Consider the following 25,954-nt stretch of genomic DNA (forward strand, 5'->3'; position numbering starts at 1 on the left):
CTTGTGCACTGCAGTGCTGCCATCTTCTGTTTCAGTCCGTTATTACACTCTTAAATCCTACTACTTATTCCTGCATCTTTTGGGGTCTTACAAAGCTTCAAACGACGCGTCGACTATTAAATTTTTGATAGTTGAAGTAATCGTGACTAGTCGACTAATTGTGGCAGCCCTAGTTCCCAGTGTTCTTCATGTTTTACTTACAACCCCACCGGGAAGCTAAATTCCATGTTGTTACTTCATATTTTCTGGTGTTTCTTCTTTTCCATTCTTCTATTTTAAAATGTGATGCAGCTATGATGTGTTTTTAAAATACCAAGGCAAAAAAGAAGGCCAAAATTGCCTTGTTCTTATTAGCAAAAACAAAAGTCATGATTTTTCATCAAGGATCTGTTAGATGGATGCATATGAGCAGTCCTTGATGACGTTGAATTTTTCTGTCCTCAACTGAAAGCATGACATTTCATCTGTAGCATACACAGACATCCACACCTCTGAAGTCTCCAGCGTCTCACAGCTCAGTTGCAAGGCTCTTCATCCAACTTAGCAGACACTAGTGTTAGACTGCTGGGATTTACCAGAATAGGAAAATTATAGCAAGAATTATGAAAAAAGATGCATATAGCTATATGTTCTTATTGCCTTTACCACAATTTTTCATGATATAAAAAAAGAAAGAGAAACTGGTGCCGACCGAAGAGGTTCTGGTCTTTCAACAATTGAAAATCACCAGGACTGTGATTTCTTTATTTACTTATTGTAAGTAGGGTTTAATGTATTCAAGTTGGAAATGTTTTTCCCCTGTCGAATGTGTGAAAATATTATTGGCTTTTGTTATGTTATTGTTAACAGAGTCTTTGTCTTAATTATATGCAGATCAATCATGCATATGTAATCAGCCCAAAAGCTTATTTTGAACCAGGAAAACCCTGCAATTGGTACACACTGATATTACAAATAGTACTTAAAAATATAGTGATTCATAATCAGTGTTCATTTTTACAGCAGTCACAGTCTTTTGACCAAAACGTCAGTTACTTTTAGTCATCATTTAGGCAGCTAAGCTTTCAGTTTTAGCTGAGAAAATATCATAAGATTATAACAGACTAATGATTCAGTTGAGTAAAATATAACGTGTACATTTTTTTCCGCATTTCTACCGATGAGAGTTACTCCACATGGTTTACAAAGTGTTTTATTTTCCTTGACATTAAACATGAAATATGTCCATACATCTTCTCTTCTCTTTCTTCCAAGTGTTGACACTGTGTCTCGTTTTCATGAGAAACAGAGAGCATGGAAGTTGGCGGTTCTGTTTCCAGGGTCAGATCAAACCTGTGTGACTGAGCTCACCCCACAAGGAGATTCCTTCTCATTGAATCTCCAAAGGTTGATTCTGTTCATCTGGACGTAGCGTTTTGTGGGAGAAACGTTTCGTCACTCATCCAAGTGACTTCTTCAGTCTCAGCTGACTGCAGATTTCCCCAATCTTATAAACAGTACATTTGCATAATGACTGAAACCAGCCCACTGAAGGGACAATGGGCTGGGAGGTCAGTTCTGAATCATAATTATTCCTCCCAGCCCATTGTCCCTTCAGTGGGCTGGTTTCACAATTTACAACCCAGTCATGATCTATTGGTGCACACAGTTATAGTCTGCTCAGTTGAATCTCTCTTACTGAGCTGAAGGAGTTACAGGTGTTGTGCATGCTCTGCTTTCCGGTGTCCTGCTTCACACATTCCGAACTCTTGAGTCCTGCAGACAGCTGCAGCTCTTTGAGGGATGCACAATGCATCGCTTTTGATGTTGCTGTTTGATACAGCAGGACGGGAAGGCATTGTTTTGCTGAGCTCATGTTCACAGAGAGTGTACAATGTTCACCAAATATCAAATTTTATATTACACCAGAATCCTGGAACCCATTATTGTAGTTAACAAAATCTTACCTATTTTAAGCTTTTGCCAAACATTTATATCAATCACTGAGTCCTCTGCATCTCCTTCGTGCTGTTGGCAGAAGCACTTCGGAAATCTCCACAAGTCCGGCTGCAGTAATCCGTCCGGGCTAAGCCGTGACCTGAGAGAAAAAGGTTGTGGCTGTGACGTAAACTCACATACAAATACATCACATGGATTTTCCACTTGGAGTGTCACATCTATAAGCTTTTTCTTACTAATGTTTCGCGGCACCAGTGATCACAGCTATTCATGATAGGCCAGTGAGGAAGAAAGGAGCTAAACTTAGCTGATACTGTCATCCAGAGCAACTTATTAAGAGGTCATTCATCTGCACTGGATCCCCAGTGTGTCATAATCATCATAATGTAGCTGTAATAAAGATGCACTGACTTCCCTGAAATGCAGTGATGACAAAAGAAAAAAACAGGCCTTAACAAAGAAACTTAATAAAGTCAGTATTTTTACATGTCAAGTTTGTTATTTATTGTCAATATTTTGTTGTGCAGCTTGTCTGTCTTCTCAACAGTCCTTTAACTGCTGCTTTGTGGGGGCATCGTCCACCTTTGTTCCAGATTAGGCAGCCTTTACTGAGTCTCTTTTCAAGGCTTTGGGGGGACGATTGTAGTTATTTCTTCAACAATGAATAGAATAGAATAGAATAGAATTCAACTTTATTGTCATTGCACATGCACAGGTACAGGGCAACGAAATGCAGTTTGCATCCATCCAGAAGTGCTTTAGTGATATAGGTATATTACAATATATATTAGCAATAGTATAGATATGTAAGTATATTACAGAAATGGGTCTATTATGGTATGTTATAATGTACACGGTATGAAGTATGTTGTGAATATTCTATAACTAAGTATGTACAGGCTGTAGTGAGTACAAGCTATGAACAGGATATAAATATGAAAAACTATACAGAATATGAAATAAATAACTTTACAGAAATCTGAGATATACAGCTATACAGAAATGGGAACTATGCAAGTTGTAAACAGTTGTAGGATTAAAGATTATTGAATGTACAGAATGATTATTTACACAGAGCTATACAGTAGTGCAGTTATGATAAGTGAGGGTGTAGATAGTTTCTACAGAGGCTATATAAAGTGCTAGTGGTTGTGAGTGGTGGTTCAGTCCATGTTATTATTGTGTGTTTGAGGGTACAGTTGTCCATTGTGTGTGTGTATGTTCAGTCCATGAGTTTAACGTGGGTCAGATGTCAGGAGGCAGAGTTCAGGAGTCTGACAGCTGTGGGGAAGAAGCTGTTCCGGTACCTGGTGGTCTCCTGTAGCGCCTCCCAGAGGGCAGGAGGGTGAAGAGTCCATGTGATGGGTGACTGGGGTCTTTGATGATTTTCCCAGCCCTTTTCAGACACCGCTTCCTGTAGATGTCTTTTATGGCAGGAAGTGGTGCTCCGGCGATGCGCTGGGCAGTTTTCACGACCCTCTGCAACACCTTCCGGTCCGAGGCAGAGCAGTTCCTGTACCAGACTGTTATACAGTTGGTCAGGATGCTCTCGATGGTGCAACGATAGAAGTTCACCAGGATGTCTGAGGACAGGTGGTTCTTCCTCAGAGTCCTCAAGAAGAAGAGGCGCTGGTGAGCCTTCTTGACCAGCTTGGAGCAGTTGGTCGTCCAGGTGAGATCCTCGGAGATGTGGACTCCCAGGAACTTGAAGCTGCTCACACGCTCCACAGCCGTCCCCTTAATGTGGATGGTTGGATGTGGGTCAGCATTCCTCCTGTAGTCCACGATGAGCTCCTTGGTCTTCTCAGTGTTAAGCAGCAGGTTGTTTGTGTCGCACCACTCAGCCAGACGATCCACCTCCTCCCTGTAGGCGGCCTCATCGTTGTCACTGATGAGGCCAATCACCGTGGTGTCATCTGCAAACTTAATGATGGTGTTGGAACCATCAGCAGGTCTGCAGTCGTGGGTGAAGAGGGAGTAGAGGAAAGGGCTCATCACACAGCCTTGTGGTACACCGGTGTTCATTGTGATGGTAGATGAGCAGTGGTTATCCAGCCGGACATGTTGGGGGCGGTTGGTCAGGAAGTCCAGTAACCATTTGCAGATGAGGGAACTGATGCCCAGGTCTGTCAGTTTCCTGATGAGTTGTGAGGGGTGGATTGTATTGAACGCTGAACTGAAGTCTATAAACAGCATTCTGGCGTAGGTGTTGTTGTTGTCCAGGTGTGAGAGGACAGAGTGCAGTGCGATGGAGACTGCATCCTCTGTGCTCCTGTTCTGGCGGTATGCGAATTGGTGGGGGTCCAGGGTGGGGGGGAGACAGGATTTGAAGTGTGCTAGGACCAGCTGCTCTAAGCACTTAGTGATGATGGGGGTGAGTGCTACTGGGCGGTAGTCATTGAGGCAAGATGGGTTGGAGTTTTTGGGTATCGGGACGATGGAGGTGGATTTGAAGCAGGCCGGTACCACAGCGTGGGCCAAGGACAGATTGAATATGTCTGTGAGCACTCCTGCAAGCTCCCCAGAACACGCTCTGAGAACACGCCCGGGGATGCCATCAGGACCTGCAGCCTTGTGGACATTGATCCTGCTCAGCACCGCTCCTACATCGGTGGGGGAGAGAGTCAGAGGTTGGTGGTCTGGCGTCATGTCTGCTTTGGTTGTGGTTGTGGGGTTCCCTCGCTCAAAACGAGCATAAAAGTTGTTGAGCTCGTTGAGGAAGGAGACATCAGAGGATGCGGGGGAGGGTTTGGTGGTCCTGTAGTCTGTAATGGTCTGGAGTCCTTGCCACATTCGTCGGGGGTTGGAGTTGGAGAAGTGTTCTTCTACCTTCTTTTTGTTCAGTTCAGTTCAGTTCAGTTCATTTTTATTTCAAACATTTCAAACATGTGCCTTCACAATCATTACAAAATATCATTCCATTATTTGTTTGAAAAGGAGTAGGCTGAAGTATTTACTTATTTGTCCCTACCCCCTCAAGTTTTACCTCTCATTCATTTAATTTTTTTTTTGTCTTAAATTAAACAAACAACATATGAAACATATAAACATATGAAGTAAAACAAAACATAACATACATAAATCAAAAACAAGAAATTAGCAAGCCCCACCACAGTATAGTTTCTTTCATATGAAAAATACAGAATGTGTATATTTGCAGATACACAAGTTATGGAAAAACAACAAACCAAAACAAAACAAAAAAACAAAAAAACAACCAAAAAAGAACCGCAACACCATTACCAGCAACATTACCATCCTGGGTTAACCCCGTTTTCTTCATTCTTATACTTATTTAAAATTAGGTTTTTATATTTTACTTTAAACTGTTTTATGTTTTGACTGTCTTTTATTTCTTCTGTTAGACTGTTCCATAATTTAACTCCTGAAATTGAGTTTTTGTAATGGTGTTTGGCTTTTTTGATGCCCTTCTTTAGATTAGCCCTGGCTGTGCTGTAGGCGTGTGCATCTCCTGACCTAAAGGCAGTGTTGCGGGCCTTCAGGAGGAGACGAACATCCCGGTTCATCAAAGGCTTCTGGTTGGGGTACATGGTGATCCGTTTCTGGGTGGTGACACTGTCTGTGGTTTCGGAGATGTAATCCAGTACAGATGAGGCGTACTGGTCCAGGTCTGTGTGGGTGAACATATTCCAGTCTGTGTTTTTAAATCTGTCCTGGAGCACTGCCTCTGTCCCCTCTGGCCACACTTTAATTGTCCTCACAGCAGGTTTCACACGTTGGATGAGTGGTGAATACCTAGGTGTAAGGAACAGGGAGAGATGGTCCGATTGTCCAATGTGGGGGAGGGGTGTGGCTTTGTAGGCTCCAGCCAGGTTGGAATACACATGGTCTAAAGTCTTGTCTCCTCTGGTGTGGCAGGAGACATGTTGGTGGAATCTGGGGAGGACTGACTTTAAGTTGGTGTGGTTGAAGTCGCCAGCAACAATAACAATGAGAAGTTGAACTGAGGTATTGTTGGATGGTTAAGCCTTTGACTGTGCTCTGTTCTTGATTAGACTTTGGTTACAGTGTTCTAGCTGAGCTTAAAGGGAGGAAAACCGACTCTGCTTTATACATTTTTTGTTCTTTCTTAAAATGCCTGCATTCTTATTAACACCCTTCAAAGGCTTTCTATTACAGTGGTGTAATCTTCTTACATGGCTATGACTTTTGCACCATCCACCAAGGTCAGATGTATTCAGATAGCCTCTCATTGCAAAGCTTATTTAGCAAAGATTTAGGGAAGTGTTGAGGGAGAACTTGACTGTAGTGGTCTTCTAATTAATGCAGTCAGGTCACCCTTGACAATGAGACGTACTTTTAATGGATGCCACGAGTAATAGATTATCAGGTTATAGACTGCAAGTATAAAATCTGAAGTGTTTCCTACAGGTTTAGATTCAATCTGTGGAAAAGGTGTGGGGGGGGGGGGGGGGGGGTGTGCGACTGCATGCATGCATCCTGGGCCGGGTCGCGGGGGCAGGAGCCCAAGCAGAGAAGCCCAATCCTCCATCTCCCCAGCCGCCTCCTCTAGCTTGTCCGGGGGAACACCAAGCCGTTTCCAGGCCAGCCGAGAGATATAATCTCTCCAGCGCGTCCTGGGTCTGCCCCGGGGTCTCCTCCTGGTGGGACACGCCTGGAAAACCTCACCCAGGAGGCGCCCAGGGGGCATCCTTGTCAGATGCCCAAACCACCTCAACTGGCTCCTTTCAATGTGGAGGAGCAGCGGCTCTACTCTGAGCCCCTCCTGAATGGCTGAACTTCTCACCCTATCTCTAAGGGAGAGGCCAGCCACCCTTCGGAGGAAGCCCATTTCAGCCGCTTGTATTCGTGCTATATAAATAAAATTGAATTGAATTCGCAATCTCATTCTTTCAGTCACTACCCACTGTGCGTGGCCATAGGTTAGGGTAGGGGTGTAGATCGACTGGTAAATTTAGAGCTTCGCTTTTACACTCAGCTCTCTCTTCACCACAACAGACCGGTGCAGCGTCTGCATCACTGCGGCCGCTGCACCAATCTGTCTGTCGATCCCCCGCTCTCTTCTCCCATCACTCGTGAACAAGACCCTAAGATTCTTAAACTCCTCCACTTGGGGCATGAACTTGTCCCTGACCTGGAGTGGGCACTCCACCCTTTTCCGGCTGAAGACCATGGCCTCAGATTTGGAGGTGCTGATTCTCATTCCCACCGCTTCACACTCAGCTGCGAACCGTTCCAAGCAAACTCCCATGCACCCTCAAGTATCCTCGAGAGGATAAAGAGCTGATCCAGTGCTCCACGACCAGGACAAAAACCGCATTGTTTCTCCTGCATCTGAGGTTTCTTAAAGATGGGGAGCACCACCCTGGTCTGCCAGTCCAGGGGTACTGCCCCTGATCTCCACGCAACATTGTAGAGACGTGTTAACCAAGACAGCCTTACAACATCCAGACCCTTCAGGATCTCGGGGCGGACCTCATCAACCCCAGGGGCTCTGCCACCAAGGAGTTGTTTAACTGCCTCAGTGACTTCGCCCACAGAGATTGGCGGGTCATCCCCTTCGTCCCCAGACTCTGCTTCTGCCACAGAAGACGTGCCAGTGGGATTAAGGTCCTCGAAGTATTCCTTCGACCGCCCGCCAATTTTCTCAGTCAAAGTCGGCAGCACTCCAGGTAGAGCACCGCTTTCCCCTCCTGAGTCGCCTCAAACTGTGGTTTGCACAGAAGTCCAATAACAAAACACCACTCGGGTTCAGATCTGGGAGGCTGTTCCTCCCAATCACGCCTTTCCAGGTCTCGCTGTCATTGCCCACGTGAGCACTGAAGTCTCCCAATAGGACAACAGAGTCCTCAGGAGGAGCACCCTCCAGTGCCCCCACCCAGAGACTCAAAGAAGGCTGGGTACGCTGAACTGCCGCTTGGCGCATAAGCGCAGACAACGGTCAAGACCCGTTCCTTGACCCAAAGGCGAAGGGAACAAACCGTCTCGTCCACTGGGAGAAACCCCAACATACCGTAGCCCGCCGCCTTTCACCAGGGGCAACTCCAGACTGTTGCTCCTCTGCCGATACTTTTAAGAATCAAGTTTCTGAACTCTGACCCTCTAAAGAGGGGTTCATAGTAGGGCTGCAACGATTAGTCGACTAGTCACGATTACGTCGACTATCAAAATCGTCAACGACTGGTTTAATAGTTGACGCGTCGTTTGAAGCTTTCTAAGATCCCAAAAAACGCAGGAATAAGTAGCAGGATTTAAGAGTGTAATAACGGACTGAAACAGAAGATGGCAGCACTGCATGTACAAGGATGCCAGCTGCCGATAAACCCCGAAGAAGAAGAAGTAGCTCTGTCCCAGAATTCATAGGCAGCCCAGCTCAGTTTCCAACAATGGGGGCAGCTAGTTAGGGCCCGAGCACCGAGAGTGCGAAGGCCCTATTGTATCTGCTCCGTTTCTTATTATTATTATTATTATTATTAGGGCCCGAGCACTGATAGTGCGAAGGCCCTATTGTAATTGCTCTGTTTATTATTAGGGCCCGAGCACTGACAGTGCGAAGGCCCTATTGTAATTGCTCTGTTTATTAGGGCCCGAGCACCGAGAGTGCGAAGGCCCTATTGTATCTGCTCCGTTTCTTATTATTATTAGGGCCCGAGCACTGAGAGTGCGAAGGCCCTATTGTATCTGCTCCGTTTCTTATTATTATTATTATTATTATTCAGGCGAAACAAGGGCCTTTTTGAGGGCCTAAACATGCTCAAAAACTCATGAAATTTTGCACACATGCCAGGTCTGGTGAAAAATTTTGTATTTTAATGGTTTTACATATGAGCACTGGGAAATGGCTCTACAGCGCCACCTATGCCTTGTTAAATGCAGCCCTACGACCACATCGTTTGAGCTACATGTATGAAATTTGGCACACATGTGTATCATGCCAAGACGAACAAAAAAGTCTGTGGGCCCATTGACGCAAACCCAACAGGAAGTCCGCCATTTGGAAGAGAAGGTGACATTTTGGCTCTAATTTTGCCATTTCCATGCCTCGAACTTTTGCGAACTCCTCCTTGGGGTTTCATTTCATAACCTTCAAATTTGGACAGTGTCAACTACACCCTTGTGCCATGTTAAATTGCGGAGCTTTTGAGTTTTCACAATACTATGAGGCCGTGGCGCCATGGCGAATTTCGATGACTCGCCATGAAAATCTTATTGCCTCTCATTTTGTCATACATGTTCCGATCTGGACCAAAGAGCACACATATGATAAGGCTCCACCCCTGAACATATTTCAACTGCCATATTTGACATCAAGGACAGCGCCACCTAGTGGGAACAGGAAATGTCATGTTTTACACTTTGGGGTACAGTATAGTGATGGGTGACATCTGCAGCCTCAAATTTCTCCAGGAAAGCCTTAAGGAGTTGGTCTTGGGTTACAGTGAAAACTGTGAGTTTTCGCGAAAGGGTGTGACCCCAGCAGCATGGCGAACTTTGATGTCACGCCATGAAGAAACAAATTAGTATAACTCAATGAAATCCAGTCTGATCAGTACCAGACTTTACAGGCATGATGTCAGACCCACCCTGAACAGATTGATGTGTCCATTGTCGGAAATACGGACAGCGCCACCTAGTGGCAACAGGAAATGTCATGGCTTTAATTTTGTTGTACTGATTTTCACAGGTTCATCGTGACCACCTCAAAAGCGGTGAATATCAACATCAGTCCCTCGTGATGCTTCAGTGCAAAAATTGTGACTTTAAACTGAACGGCGCACCCTGGTGGCAACGCGGTTCACCATGAAAGATGAAGTGGCTTTTGAGGGGCTTGGAAAGTTTATAGAGGCTTGAAATTTGGCACACACCTCCAAATGGATGTAGGCTTTGTTGTCATGTGATCATTTTCATTGAATAGCGCGAAATTGCTCCACAGCGCCCCCTACAAAATTTCAAAACAACAGCCCCTGCTCTGTGTTTCATCTATGAGTCTGAAACCTGGTAAGCTTATGGAAAATATCAAGATGTACAAAAAAGTCTCTTGGAGCAATATCCCAAATCCAACAGGAAGTCAGCCATTTTAAAATTAATGTGTAATTTTGGCGACATTTTCCCCTCTTTTCAGGCTTCATACTTTGACGAACTCCTCCAAGGGATTTCATCATATTGAACCATTCTCCAGGGTGTGGAATCTAAAGACCTTTGTGATGTTAAATTGCGAAGCTTTTTACGTTCAAGGAAACGGGGTGGTCATGGCGGCACGTGGAGTTTCAATCACTGGCCAAAAAGCAGTAATATGCTGTCACTCAAAGACACAAAGTCCAATCTCTCCCAAAGGTCGCAGGCGTGATGAGACTCGAGCTCGGAAATGTTTGTTATTCCCTTTGTCTATAATGGTTAGAGCGCCACCTAGTGGGACGACTATAATGATGACTGAATGAGTTGAAATGTTAGCTGGTGGTTAAATGCATGAATTCCATCAATGTGACATCAGATCGGACGTGCTGGTTTCAGGTGTTGGGCGTGGCTCGACACGCCGGGGGTGCGAGGGCCCTCATAACGCTGCTTGCAGCTTTAATTATTATTATTATTATTATTATTATTATTCAGGCGAAACAAGGGCCTTTTTGAGGGCCTAAACATGCTCAAAAACTCATGAAATTTTGCACACATGCCAGGTCTGGTGAAAAATTTTGTATTTTAATGGTTTTACATATGAGCACTGGGAAATGGCTCTAGAGCGCCACCTATGCCTTGTTAAATGCAGCCCTATGACCACATCGTTTGAGCTACATGTATGAAATTTGGCACACATGTGTATCATGCCAAGACGAACAAAAAAGTCTGTGGGCCCATTGACGCAAACCCAACAGGAAGTCCGCCATTTGGAAGAGAAGGTGACATTTTGGCTCTAATTTTGCCATTTCCATGCCTCGAACTTTTGCGAACTCCTCCTTGGGGTTTGATTTCATAACCTTCATATTTGGTCAGTGTCAACTACACCCTTGTGCCATGTTAAATTGCGGAGCTTTTGAGTTTTCACAATACTATGAGGCCGTGGCGCCATGGCGAATTTCGATGACTCGCCATGAAAATCTTATTGCCTCTCATTTTGTCATACATTTTCTGACCTTGACCAAAGTGAACACATATGATAAGGCTCCACCCCTGAACATATTTCAACTGCCATATTTGACATCAAGGACAGCGCCACCTAGTGGGAACAGGAAATGTCATGTTTTACACTTTGGGGTACAGTATTGTGATGGGTGACATCTGCAGCCTCAAATTTCTCAAGGAAAGCCTTAAGGAGTTGGTCTTGGGTTACAGTGAAAACTGTGACTTTTCGCAAAAGGGTGTGACCCCAGCAGCATGGCGAACTTTGATGTCACGCCATGAAGAAACAAATTAGTATAACTCAATGAAATCCAGCCTGATCAGTACCAGACTTTACAGGCATGATGTCAGACTCGCCCTGAACAGATTGATGTGCCCATTGTCAGAAATACGGACAGCGCCACCTAGTGGCAACAGGAAATGTCATGGCTTTAATTTTGTTGTACTGATTTTCACAGGTTCATCGTGGCCACCTCAAAAGCGGTGAATATCACCATCAGTCCCTCGTGATGCTTCAGTGCAAACATTGTGACTTTAAACTGAACGGCGCACCCTGGTGGCAACGCTGTTCACCATGAAAGATGAAGTGGCTTTTGAGGGTCTTGGCAAGTTTATAGAGGCTTGAAATTTGGCACACACCTCCAAATGGATTAAGGCTTTGTTGTCATGTGATCATTTTCATTGAATATCCCAAAATGGCTCCACAGCGCCCCCTACAAAATTTCAAAACCACAGCCCCAGCTCTGTGTTTTATGTATGAATCTGAAACCTGGTAGGCTTATAGGAGATATCAAGATGTACAAAAAAGTCTCTTGGAGCAATATCCCAAATCCAACAGGAAGTCAGCCATTTTAAAATTAATGTGCAATTTTGGCAACATTTTCCCCTCTTTTCAGGCACCGTGCTTTGACGTACTCCTGCAAGGGATTTCATCAGATTGATGCAATCTCCTGTGTGTGGAATCTAAAGACCTTTGTGATGTTAAATTGCAAAGGTTTTTACATCCAGGAAACGGGGTGGTCATGGCGGCATGTGGAGTTTCAGTCACTCGCCAAAAAGCAGTAATCTGCTGTCACTCAAAATCAAAATGTCCAATATGTCCCAAAGGTCGCAGGCGTGATGAGACTCGAGCTCGGAAATGTTTGTTATGCCATTTGTCAGTAATGGTTAGAGCGCCATCTAGTGGGACTACTATAATCATGATTGAATGAGATGAAATGTTAGCTGGTGGTTGAATGCATGAATTCCATCAATGTGACATCAGATCGGAGGTGCTGGTTGTAGGTGTTGGGTGTAGCTCGACGCGATGGGGTGCGAGGGCCCTCATAACGCTGCTTGCAGCTTTAATTATTATTATTATTATTAGGGCCCGAGCACTGACAGTGCGAAGGCCCTATTGTAATTGCTCTGTTTATTATTATTATTATTATTATTATTATTATTATTATTATTATTATTAGGGCCCGAGCACTGAGAGTGCGAAGGCCCTATTGTATCTGCTCCGTTTCTTATTATTATTATTATTATTATTATTATTATTAGGGCCCGAGCACCGAGAGTGCGAAGGCCCTATTGTATCTGCTCCGTTTCTTATTATTATTATTATTATTATTATTATTATTATTATTATTATTATTCAGGCGAAACAAGGGCCTTTTTGAGGGCCTAAACATGCTCAAAAACTCATGAAATTTTGCACACATGCCAGGTCTGGTGAAAAATTTTGTATTTTAATGGTTTTACATATGAGCACTGGGAAATGGCTCTAGAGCGCCACCTATGCCTTGTTAAATGCAGCCCTACGACCACATCGTTTGAGCTACATGTATGAAATTTGGCACACATGTGTATCATGCCAAGACGAACAAAAAAGTCAGTGGGCCCATTGACGCAAACCCAACAGGAAGTCCGCCATTTGGAAGAGAAGGTGACATTTTGGCTCTAATTTTGCCATTTCCATGCCTCGAACTTTTGCGAACTCCTCCTTGGGGTTTGATTTCATAACCTTCATATTTGGTCAGTGTCAACTACACCCTTGTGCCATGTTAAATTGCGGAGCTTTTGAGTTTTCACAATACGGTGACGCCGTGGCGCCATGGCGAATTTCGATGACTCGCCATGAAAATCTTATTGCCTCTCATTTTGTCATACATTTTCTGACCTTGACCAAAGTGAACACATATGATAAGACTCCACCCCTGAACATATTTCAACTGCCATATTTGACATCAAGGACAGCGCCACCTAGTGGGAACAGGAAATGTCATGTTTTACACTTTGGGGTACAGTATTGTGATGGGTGACACCTGCAGCCTCAAATTTCTCCAGGAAAGCCTTAAGGAGTTGGTCTTGGGTTACAGTGAAAACTGTGACTTTTCGCAAAAGGGTGTGACCCCAGCAGCATGGCGAACTTTGATGTCACGCCATGAAGAAACAAATTAGTATAACTCAATGAAATCCAGTCTGTTCAGTACCAGACTGTACAGGCATGATGTCAGACCCACCCTGAACAGATTGATGTGCCCATTGTCGGAAATACGGACAGCGCCACCTAGTGGCAACAGGAAATGTCATGGCTTTAATTTTGTTGTACTGATTTTCACAGGTTCATCGTGGCCACCTCAAAAGCGGTGAATATCAACATCAGTCCCTCGTGATGCTTCAGTGCAAAAATTGTGACTTCAAACTGAACGGCGCACCCTGGTGGCAACGCGGTTCACCATGAAAGATGAAGTGGCTTTTGAGGGACTTGGAAAGTTTATAGAGGCTTGAAATTTGGCACACACCTCCAAATGGATGTAGGCTTTGTTGTCATGTGATCATTTTCATTGAATAGCTCGAAATTGCTCCACAGCGCCCCCTACAAAATTTCAAAACAACAGCCCCTGCTCTGTGTTTCATCTATGAGTCTGAAACCTGGTAAGCTTATGGAAAATATCAAGATGTACAAAAAAGTCTCTTGGAGCAATATCCCAAATCCAACAGGAAGTCAGCCATTTTAAAATTAATGTGTAATTTTGGCGACATTTTCCCCTCTTTTCAGGCTTCATACTTTGACGAACTCCTCCAAGGGATTTCATCATATTGAACCATTCTCCAGTGTGTGGAATCTAAAGACCTTTGTGATGTTAAATTGCGAAGCTTTTTACGTTCAAGGAAACGGGGTGGTCATGGCGGCACGTGGAGTTTCAATCACTGGCCAAAAAGCAGTAATCTGCTGTCACTCAAAGACACAAAGTCCAATCTCTCCCAAAGGTCGCAGGCGTGATGAGACTCGAGCTCGGAAATGTTTGTTATGCCCTTTGTCTATAATGGTTAGAGCGCCACCTAGTGGGACGACTATACTCATGGTTGAACCAAATGAAATGTTAACTGGTGGTTAAATGCATGAATTCCATCAATGTGACATCAGATCGGACGTGCTGGTTTCAGGTGTTGGGCATGGCTCGACACGCCGGGGGTGCGAGGGCCCTCATAACGCTGCTTGCAGCTTTAATTAGGGCCCGAGCACTGAGAGTGCGAAGGCCCTATTGTATCTGCTCCGTTTCTTATTATTATTATTATTATTATTCAGGCGAAACAAGGGCCTTTTTGAGGGCCTAAACATGCTCAAAAACTCATGAAATTTTGCACACATGCCAGGTCTGGTGAAAAATTTTGTATTTTAATGGTTTTACATATGAGCACTGGGAAATGGCTCTAGAGCGCCACCTATGCCTTGTTAAATGCAGCCCTACGACCACATCGTTTGAGCTACATGTATGAAATTTGGCACACATGTGTATCATGCCAAGACGAACAAAAAAGTCTGTGGGCCCATTGACGCAAACCCAACAGGAAGTCCGCCATTTGGAAGAGAAGGTGACATTTTGGCTCTAATTTTGCCATTTCCATGCCTCGAACTTTTGCGAACTCCTCCTTGGGGTTTCATTTCATAACCTTCAAATTTGGACAGTGTCAACTACACCCTTGTGCCATGTTAAATTGCGGAGCTTTTGAGTTTTCACAATACTATGAGGCCGTGGCGCCATGGCGAATTTCGATGACTCGCCATGAAAATCTTATTGCCTCTCATTTTGTCATACATTTTCTGACCTTGACCAAAGTGAACACATATGATAAGGCTCCGCCCCTGAACATATTTCAACTGCCATATTTGACACCAGGGACAGCGCCACCTAGTGGGAACAGGAAATGTCATGTTTTACACTTTGGGGTACAGTATTGTGATGGGTGACATCTGCAGCCTCAAATTTCTCCAGGAAAGCCTTAAGGAGTTGGTCTTGGGTTACAGTGAAAACTGTGACTTTTCACGAAAGGGTGTGACCCCAGCAGCATGGCGAACTTTGATGTCACGCCATGAAGAAACAAATTAGTATAACTCAATGAAATCCAGTCTGATCAGTACCAGACTTTACAGGCATGATGTCAGACCCGCCCTGAACAGATTGATGTGCCCATTGTCGGAAATACGGACAGCGCCACCTAGTGGGAACAGGAAATGTCATGGCTTTAACTTTGTTGTACTGATTTTCACAGGTTGATCGTGGCCACCTCAAAAGCGGTGAATATCACCATCAGTCCCTCGTGATGCTTCAGTGCAAAAATTGTGACTTTAAACTGAACGGCGCACCCTGGTGGCAACGCGGTTCATCATGAAAGATGAAGTGGCTTTTGAGGGGCTTGGAAAGTTTATAGAGGCTTGAAATTTGGCACACACCTCCAAATGGATGAAGGCATTGTTGTTATGTAACCATTTTCCTTGAATAGCGCAAAATGGCTCCACAGCGCCCCCTACAATATTTCAAAACATCAGCCCCTGCTCTGTGTTTCATCTATGAGTCTGACACTTGGTAAGCTTGTGTAAGATATCAAGATGTACAAAAAAGTCTCTTGGAGCAATATCCCAAATCCAACAGGAAGTCAGCCATTTTAAAATTAATGTGTAATTTTGATGACATTTTCCCCCCTTTTCAGGCCTCATACTTTGACGAACTCCTCCAAGGGATTTCATCATATTGAAGCATTCTTCAGTGTGTAGAATCTAAAGACCTTTGTGATGTTAAATTGTGAAGCTTTTTCCGTTCAGGGAAACGGGGTGGTCATGGCGGCACGTAGAGTTTCAATCACTCGCAAAAAGCAGTAATCTGCTGTCACTAAAAAACACAATGTCCAATCTCTCCCAAAGGTCGCAGGTGTGATGAGACTCGAGCTTGGAAATGTTTGTTATGCTATTTGTCAATAATGGTTAGAGCGCCACCTAGTGGCATGACTATAATCCTGGTTGAATAAGATGAAATGTTAGCTGGTGATTAAAAGCATGAAATCCATCAATGTGACATCACATCGGACGTGCCGGTTTTAGGTGTTGGGCGTGGCTCGACGTGCCGGGGGTGCGAGGGCCCTCATAACGCTGCTTGCAGCTTTAATTATTATTATTATTATTATTCAGGCGAAACAAGGGCCTTTTTGAGGGCCTAAACATGCTCAAAAACTCATGAAATTTTGCACACATGCCAGGTCTGGTGAAAAATTTTGTATTTTAATGGTTTTACATATGAGCACTGGGAAATGGCTCTACAGCGCCACCTATGCCTTGTTAAATGCAGCCCTACGACCATATCGTTTCAGCTACATGTATGAAATTTGGCACACATGTGTATCATGCCGAGTCGAACAAAAAAGTCTGTGGGCCCATTGATGCAAACCCAACAGGAAGTCCGCCATTTGGAAGAGAAGGTGACATTTTGGCTCTAATTTTGCCATTTCCATGCCTCGAACTTTTGCGAACTCCTCCTTGGGATTTGGTTGTATAAGCTTCATCTTTGGTCAGTGTCAACTACACACCTGGGCCATGTTAAATTGCGGAGCTTTTGAGTTTTCACAACACTATGAGGCCGTGGCGCCATGGCGAATTTCGATGACTCGCCATGAAAATCTTATTGCCTCTCATTTTGTCATACATTTTCTGACCTTGACCAAAGTGAACACATATGATAAGGCTCCACCCCTGAACATATTTCAACTGCCATATTTGACACCAGGGACAGCGCCACCTAGTGGGAACAGGAAATGTCATGTTTTACACTTTGGGGTACAGTATAGTGATGGGTGACACCTGCAGCCTCAAATTTCTCCAGGAAAGCCTTAAGGAGTTGGTCTTGGGTTACAGTGAAAACTGTGAGTTTTCGCAAAAGGGTGTGACCCCAGCAGCATGGCGAACTTTGATGTCACGCCATGAAGAAACAAATTAGTATAACTCAATGAAATCCAGTCTGTTCAGTACCAGACTTTACAGGCATGATGTCAGACCCGCCCTGAACAGATTGATGTGCCCATTGTCGGGAATACGTACAGCGCCACCTAGTGGCAACAGGAAATGTCATGGCTTTAATTTTGTTGTACTGATTTTCACAGGTTCATCGTGGCCACCTCAAAAGCGGTGAATATCACCATCAGTCCCTCGTGATGCTTCAGTGCAAAAATTGTGACTTTAAACTGAACGGCGCACCCTGGTGGCAACGCGGTCCACCATGAAAGATGAAGTGGCTTTTGAGGGGCTTGGATAGTATATAGAGGCTTTAAATTTAGCACACCCCTCCAAATGGATGAAGGCTTTGTTGTCATGTGATCATTTATATTGAATAGCGCGAAATGGCTCCACAGCGCCCCCTACAAAATTTCAAAACCACAGCCCCAGCTCTGTGTTTTATGTATGAGTCTGAAACCTGGTAAGCTTATAGGAGATATCAAGATGTACAAAAAAGTCTCTTGGAGCAATATCCAAAATCCAACAGGAAGTCAGCCATTTTAAAATTAATGTGCAATTTTGGCAACATTTTCCCCTCTTTCCAGGCACCGTTCTTTGACGAACTCCTCCAAGGGATTTCATCATATTGAACCAATCTCCAGTGTGTGGAATCTAAAGACCTTTGTGATGTTAAATTGCGAAGCTTTTTACGTTCAGTGAAACGGGGTGGTTATGGTGGCACTTAGAGTTTGAATCACTCGCCAAAAAGCAGTAATCTGCTGTCACTCAAAAACACAATGTCCAATCTCTCCCAAAGCTCATAGGCGTGATGAGACTCGAGCTCGGAAATGTTTGTTATGCCATTTGTGCATAAGGGTTAGAGCGCCACCTAGTGGAACGACTAACAAATCATGAATGAATGAGTTGAAATGTTAGCTGGTGGTTAAATGCATGAATTCCATCAATGTGACATGAGATCGGAGGTGCTGGTTTTAGGTGTTGGGCGTGGCTCGACGCGCCGGGGGTGCGAGGGCCCTCATAACGCTGCTTGCAGCTTTAATTATTATTAGGGCCCGAGCACTGACAGTGCGAAGGCCCTATTGTAATTGCTCTGTTTATTATTATTATTATTATTATTTCGGCAAATGAATTGGCCGTTTGAGGGCCTAAACATGCTCGAAAACTCATGAAATTTTGCACACATGCCAGGTCTGGTGAAAAATTTTGTATTTTAATGGTTTTACATATGAGCACTGGGAAATGGCTCTACAGCGCCACCTATGCCTTGTTAAATGCAGCCCTACGACCACATCGTTTCAGCTACATGTATGAAATTTGGCACACATGTGTATCATGCCGAGTCGAACAAAAAAGTCTGTGGGCCCATTGATGCAAACCCAACAGGAAGTCCGCCATTTGGAAGAGAAGGTGACATTTTGGCTCTAATTTTGCCATTTCCATGCCTCGAACTTTTGCGAACTCCTCCTTGGGATTTGGTTGTATAAGCTTCATCTTTGGTCAGTGTCAACTACACACCTGGGCCATGTTAAATTGCGGAGCTTTTGAGTTTTCACAATACTATGAGGCCGTGGCGCCATGGCGAATTTCGATGACTCGCCATGAAAATCTTATTGCCTCTCATTTTGTCATACATTTTCTGACCTTGACCAAAGTGAACACATATGATAAGGCTCCACCCCTGAACATATTTCAACTGCCATATTTGACACCAGGGACAGCGCCACCTAGTGGGAACAGGAAATGTCATGTTTTACACTTTGGGGTACAGTATTGTGATGGGTGACACCTGCAGCCTCAAATTTCTCCAGGAAAGCCTTAAGGAGTTGGTCTTGGGTTACAGTGAAAACTGTGACTTTTCGCAAAAGGGTGTGACCCCAGCAGCATGGCGAACTTTAATGTCACGCCATGAAGAAACAAATTAGTATAACTCAATGAAATCCAGTCTGTTCAGTACCAGACTTTACAGGCATGATGTCAGACCTGCCCTGAACAGATTGATGTGCCCATTGTCGGGAATACGTACAGCGCCACCTAGTGGCAACAGGAAATGTCATGGCTTTAATTTTGTTGTACTGATTTTCACAGGTTCATCGTGGCCACCTCAAAAGCGGTGAATATCAACATCAGTCCCTCGTGATGCTTCAGTGCAAAAATTGTGACTTTAAACTGAACGGCGCACCCTGGTGGCAACGCGGTCCACCATGAAAGATGAAGTGGCTTTTGAGGGGCTTGGAAAGTATATAGAGGCTTTAAATTTAGCACACCCCTCCAAATGGATGAAGGCTTTGTTGTCATGTGATCATTTTTATTGAATAGCGCGAAATGGCTCCACAGCGCCCCCTACAAAATTTCAAAACCACAGCCCCAGCTCTGTGTTTTATGTATGAGTCTGAAACCTGGTAAGCTTATAGGAGATATCAAGATGTACAAAAAAGTCTCTTGGAGCAATATCCAAAATCCAACAGGAAGTCAGCCATTTTAAAATTAATGTGCAATTTTGGCGACATTTTCCCCTCTTTTCAGGCTTCATACTTTGACGAACTCCTCCAAGGGATTTCATCATATTGAACCATTCTCCAGTGTGTGGAATCTAAAGACCTTTGTGATGTTAAATTGCGAAGCTTTTTACGTTCAAGGAAACGGGGTGGTCATGGCGGCACGTGGAGTTTCAATCACTCGCCAAAAAGCAGTAATCTGCTGTCACTCAAAGACACAAAGTCCAATCTCTCCCAAAGGTCGCAGGCGTGATGAGACTCGAGCTCGGAAATGTTTGTTATGCCATTTGTGCATAAGGGTTAGAGCGCCACCTAGTGGAACGACTAACAAATCATGAATGAATGAGTTGAAATGTTAGCTGGTGGTTAAATGCATGAATTCCATCAATGTGACATCACATCGGATGTGCTGGTTTTAGGTGTTGGGCGTGGCTCGACACGCCGGGGGTGCGAGGGCCCTCATAACGCTGCTTGCAGCTTTAATTATTATTATTATTCCGGCAAATGAATTGGCCGTTTGAGGGCCTAAACATGCTCGAAAACTCATGAAATTTTGCACACGCGTCAGGTCTGGTGAAAATTTACGTATTTTAATGTTCTCAGACATGGCCAGGGAAAATTAGCTCAGTAGCGCCACCTAGAAAAATGAAAAACGCGAGCCCCCGGTATGGGTATGACCACATCGTTTGAAAGTCGGTACACCTATATAACGTTCAGAGTCGAACAAAAAAGTCTATTATGGCAATGTCCTAAACCCAACAGGAAGTCCGCCATTTTGGATTGAAGGTGACATTTTGGGTCTGATTTTACCATTTCCATGCCTTGTACTTTAACGAACTCCTCCTTGGGATTTGGTCCTATAAACTTCAAATTTGGACAGTGTCAACTACACCCTTGTGCCATGTTAAATTGCGGAGCTTTTGAGTTTTCACAATACTATGAGGCCGTGGCGCCATGGCGAATTTTGATGACTCGCCATGAAAATCTTATTGCCTCTCATTCTGTCATACATGTTCCGATCTGGACCAAAGAGCACACATATGATAAGGCTCCACCCCTGAACATATTTCAACTGCCATATTTGACATCAAGGACAGCGCCACCTAGTGGGAACAGGAAATGTCATGTTTTACACTTTGGGGTACAGTATAGTGATGGGTGACATCTGCAGCCTCAAATTTCTCCAGGAAAGCCTTAAGGAGTTGGTCTTGGGTTACAGTGAAAACTGTGACTTTTCGCAAAAGGGTGTGACCCCAGCGGCGTGGCGAACTTTGATGTCACGCCATGAAGAAACAAATTAGTATAACTCAATGAAATCCAGTCTGATGAGTACCAGACTTTACAGGCATGATGTCAGACCCGCCCTGAACAGATTGATGTGCCCATTGTCAGGAATATGAAGAGCGCCACCTAGTGGCAACAGGAAATGTCATGGCTTTAATTTTGTTGTACTGATTTTCACAGGTTCATCGTGGCCACCTCAAAAGCGGTGAATATCACCATCAGTCCCTCGTGATGCTTCAGTGCAAAAATTGTGAGTTTAAACTGAACGGCGCACCCTGGTGGCAACGCTGTTCAACATGAAAGATGAAGTGGCTTTTGAGGGTCTTGGCAAGGTTATAAAGGCTTGAAATTTGGCACACACCTCCAAATGGATGAAGGCTTTGTTGGCATGTGATCATTTTCATTGAATAGCGCAAAATTGCTCCACAGCGCCCCCTACAAAATTTCAAAACCACAGCCCCTGCTCTGTGTTCTATGTATGAGTCTGAAACCTGGTAAGCTTATAGGAGATATCAAGATGTACAAAAAAGTCTCTTGGTGCAATATCCCAAATCCAACAGGAAGTCAGCCATTTTAAAATTAATGTGTAATTTTGGCAACATTTTCCCCTCTTTCCAGGCACCGTTCTTTGACGAACTCCTCCAAGGGATTTCATCATATTGAACCAATCTCCAGTGTGTGGAATCTAAAGACCTTTGTGATGTTAAATTGCGAAGCTTTTTACGTTCAGTGAAACGGGGTGGTTATGGTGGCACTTAGAGTTTGAATCACTCGCCAAAAAGCAGTAATCTGCTGTCACTCAAAAACACAATGTCCAGTCTCTCCCAAACGTCAGATCGGAGGTGCTGGTTTTAGGTGTTGGGCTTGGCTCGATGCGCCGGGGGTGCGAGGGCCCTCATAACGCTGCTTGCAGCTTTAATTATTAGGGCCCGAGCACTGACAGTGCGAAGGCCCTATTGTAATTGCTCTGTTTATTATTATTATTAGGGCCCGAGCACTGACAGTGCGAAGGCCCTATTGTAATTGCTCTGTTTATTATTATTATTATTATTATTATTATTAGGGCCCGAGCACTGACAGTGCGAAGGCCCTATTGTAATTGCTCTGTTTCTTATTATTATTATTATTATTTCGGCAAATGAATTGGCTTTTTGAGGGCCTAAACATGCTCAAAAACTCATGAAATTTTGCAGACATGCCAGGTCTGGTGAAAAATTTTGTATTTTAATGGTTTTACTCATGAGCACTGGGAAATGGCTCTACAGCGCCACCTATGCCTTGTTAAATGCAGCCCTACGACCACATCGTTTCAGCTACATGTATGAAATTCGGCACACATGTGTATCATGCCACGACAAACAAAAAAGTCTGTGGGCCCATTGACGCAAACCCAACAGGAAGTCCGCCATTTGGAAGAGAAGGTGACATTTTGGCTCTAATTTTGCCATTTCCATGCCTCGAACTTTTGCGAACTCCTCCTTGGGATTTGGTTGTATAAGCTTCATCTTTGGTCAGTGTCAACTACACACCTGGGCCATGTTAAATTGCGGAGCTTTTGAGTTTTCACAATACTATGAGGCCGTGGCGCCATGGCGAATTTCGATGACTCGCCATGAAAATCTTATTGCCTCTCATTCTGTCATACATGTTCCGATCTGGACCAAAGAGCACACATATGATAAGGCTCCACCCCTGAACATATTTCAACTGCCATATTTGACATCAAGGACAGCGCCACCTAGTGGGAACAGGAAATGTCATGTTTTACACTTTGGGGTACAGTATAGTGAAGGGTGACATCTGCAGCCTCAAATTTCTCCAGGAAAGCCTTAAGGAGTTGGTCTTGGGTTACAGTGAAAACTGTGAGTTTTCGCGAAAGGGTGTGACCCCAGCAGCATGGCGAACTTTGATGTCACGCCATGAAGAAAGAAATTAGTATAACTCAATGAAATCCAGTCTGATCAGTACCAGACTTTACAGGCATGATGTCAGACCCGCCCTGAACAGATTGATGTGCCCATTGTCGGAAATACGGACAGCGCCACCTAGTGGCAACAGGAAATGTCATGGCTTTAATTTTGTTGTACTGATTTTCACAGGTTCATCTTGGCCACCTCAAAAGCGGTGAATATCACCATCAGTCCCTCGTGATGCTTCAGTGCAAAAATTGTGAGTTTAAACTGAACGGCGCACCCTGGTGGCAACGCTGTTCAACATGAAAGATGAAGTGGCTTTTGAGGGTCTTGGAAAGTTTATAGAGGCTTGAAATTTGGCACACACCTCCAAATGGATGAAGGCTTTGTTGGCATGTGATCATTTTCATTGAATAGCGCGAAATTGCTCCACAGCGCCCCCTACAAAATTTCAAAACCACAGCCCCTGCTCTGTGTTCTATGTATGATTCTGAAACCTGGTAAGCTTATAGGAGATATCAAGATGTACAAAAAAGTCTCTTGGTGCAATATCCCAAATCCAACAGGAAGTCAGCCATTTTAATATTAATGTGTAATTTTGGCAACATTTTCCCCTCTTTCCAGGCACCGTTCTTTGACGAACTCCTCCAAGGGATTTCATCATATTGAACCAATCTCCAGTGTGTGGAATCTAAAGACCTTTGTGATGTTAAATTGCGAAGCTTTTTACATTCAGTGAAACGGGGTGGTTATGGTGGCACCTAGAGTTTGAATCACTCGCCAAAAAGCAGTAATCTGCTGTCACTCAAAAACACAATGTCCAATCTCTCCCAAACGTCTCAGGTGTGATGAGACTCGAGCTAGGAAATGTTTGTTATGCCATTTGTCAGTAATGGTTAGAGCTCCACCTAGTGGGACAACTATAATCATGATTGAATGAGATGAATTGTTAGCTGGTGGTTAAATGCATGAATTCCATCAATGTGACATCACATCGGACGTGCTGGTTTTAGGTGTTGGGCGTGGCTTGACGCGCCGGGGGTGCGAGGGCCCTCATAACGCTGCTTGCAGCTTTAATTATTATTATTATTATTATTTCGGCAAATGAATTGGCCGTTTGAGGGCCTAAACATGCTCGAAAACTCATGAAATTTTGCACACGCGTCAGGTCTGGTGAAAATTTACGTATTTTAATGTTCTCAGACATGGCCAGGGAAAATTAGCTCAGTAGCGCCACCTAGAAAAATGAAAAACGCGAGCCCCCGGTATGGGTATGACCTACATGTTTGAAAGTCGGTACACCTATAAAATGTTCAGAGTCGAACAAAAAAGTCTATTATGGCAATGTCCTAAACCCAACAGGAAGTCCGCCATTTTGGATTGAAGGTGACATTTTGGCTCTGATTTTACCATTTCCATGCCTCGAACTTTATCGAACTCCTCCTTGGGATTTGGTCCTATAAACTTCAAATTTGGACAGTGTCAACTACACCCTTGTGCCATGTTAAATTGCGGAGCTTTTGAGTTTTCACAATACTATGAGGCCGTGGCGCCATGGCGAATTTCGATGACTCGCCATGAAAATCTTATTGCCTCTCATTTTGTCATACATTTTCTGACCTTGACCAAAGTGAATACATATGATAAGGCTCCACCCCTGAACATATTTCAACTGCCATATTTGACCTCAAGGACAGCGCCACCTAGTGGGAACAGGAAATGTTATGTTTTACACTTTGGGGTACAGTATAGTGATGGGTGACATCTGCAGCCTCAAATTTCTCCAGAAAAGCCTTAAGGAGTTGGTCTTGGGTTACAGTGAAAACTGTGAGTTTTCGCAAAAGGGTGTGACCCCAGCAGCATGGCGAACTTTGATGTCACGCCATGAAGAAACAAATTAGTATAACTCAATGAAATCCAGTCTGATCAGTACCAGACTTTACAGGCATGATGTCAGACCCGCCCTGAACAGATTGATGTGCCCATTGTCGGAAATACGGACAGCGCCACCTAGTGGCAAGAGGAAATGTCATGGCTTTAATTTTGTTGTACTGATTTTCACAGGTTCATCGTGGCCACCTCAAAAGCGGTGAATATCACCATCAGTCCTTCGTGATGCTTCAGTGCAAAAATTGTGACTTTAAACTGAACGGCGCACCCTGGTGGCAACACGGTTCAACATGAAAGATGAAGTGGCTTTTGAGGGGCTTGGAAAGTTTATAGAGGCTTGGAATTTGGCACACACCCCCAAATGGAGGAAGGCTTTGTTGTCATGTGATCATTTTCATTGAATAGCGCGAAATTGCTCCACAGCGCCCCCTACAAAATTTCAAAACCACAGCCCCAGCTCTGTGTTTTATGTATGAGTCTGAAACCTGGTAAGCTTATAGGAGATATCAAGATGTACAAAAAAGTCTCTTGGAGCAATATCCCAAATCCAACAGGAAGTCAGCCATTTTAAAATTAATGTGCAATTTTGGCAACATTTTCCCCGCTTTTCAGGCACCGTTCTTTGACGAACTCCTCCAAGGGATTTCATCACATTGATGCGATCTCCTGTGTGTGGAATCTAAAGACCTTTGTGATGTTAAATTGCGAAGCTTTTTACATTCAGGGAAACGGGGTGGTCATGGCGGCACATAGAGTTTCAATCACTCGCCAAAAAGCAGTAATCTGCTGTCACTCAAAAACACAATGTCCAATCTCTCCCAAAGCTCATAGGCGTGATGAGACTCGAGCTCGGAAATGTTTGTTATGCCATTTGTGCATAATGGTTTGAGCGCCACCTAGTGGAACGACTAACTAATCATAAATGAATGAGTTGAAATGTTAGCTGGTGGTTAAATGCATGAATTCCATCAATGTGACATCAGATCGGAGGTGCTGGTTTTAGGTGTTGGGCGTGGCTCGACGCGCCGGGGGTGCGAGGGCCCTCATAACGCTGCTTGCAGCTTTAA

At 44.2% G+C, this 25,954-nt stretch overlaps 1 protein-coding gene across 5 annotated transcripts in view; it reads left to right on the plus strand.

The window, feature by feature from the left end:
- osbpl8 (oxysterol binding protein-like 8) overlaps window positions 1-25,954 on the plus strand; it is a 156,723-nt gene that overhangs the window by 10,955 nt on the left and 119,814 nt on the right. The window contains exon 2 of one of the 5 annotated variants that reach the window (XM_080887500.1): window positions 5,376-5,567. The exons of 3 other annotated variants lie outside the window; for them this stretch is intronic. The gene's annotated coding sequence lies outside the window, so the exon portion shown is untranslated. Of the gene's footprint in view, window positions 1-5,375; window positions 5,568-5,844; window positions 5,908-25,954 lie in introns of those variants that run through there. One more of the 5 variants, XM_080887499.1, reaches the window with a different exon arrangement.

This window comes from Rhamphochromis sp. 'chilingali', assembly GCF_963969265.1.
Source record: "Rhamphochromis sp. 'chilingali' genome assembly, chromosome: 7".
NCBI classification, from domain to species: domain Eukaryota; kingdom Metazoa; phylum Chordata; class Actinopteri; order Cichliformes; family Cichlidae; genus Rhamphochromis; species Rhamphochromis sp. 'chilingali'.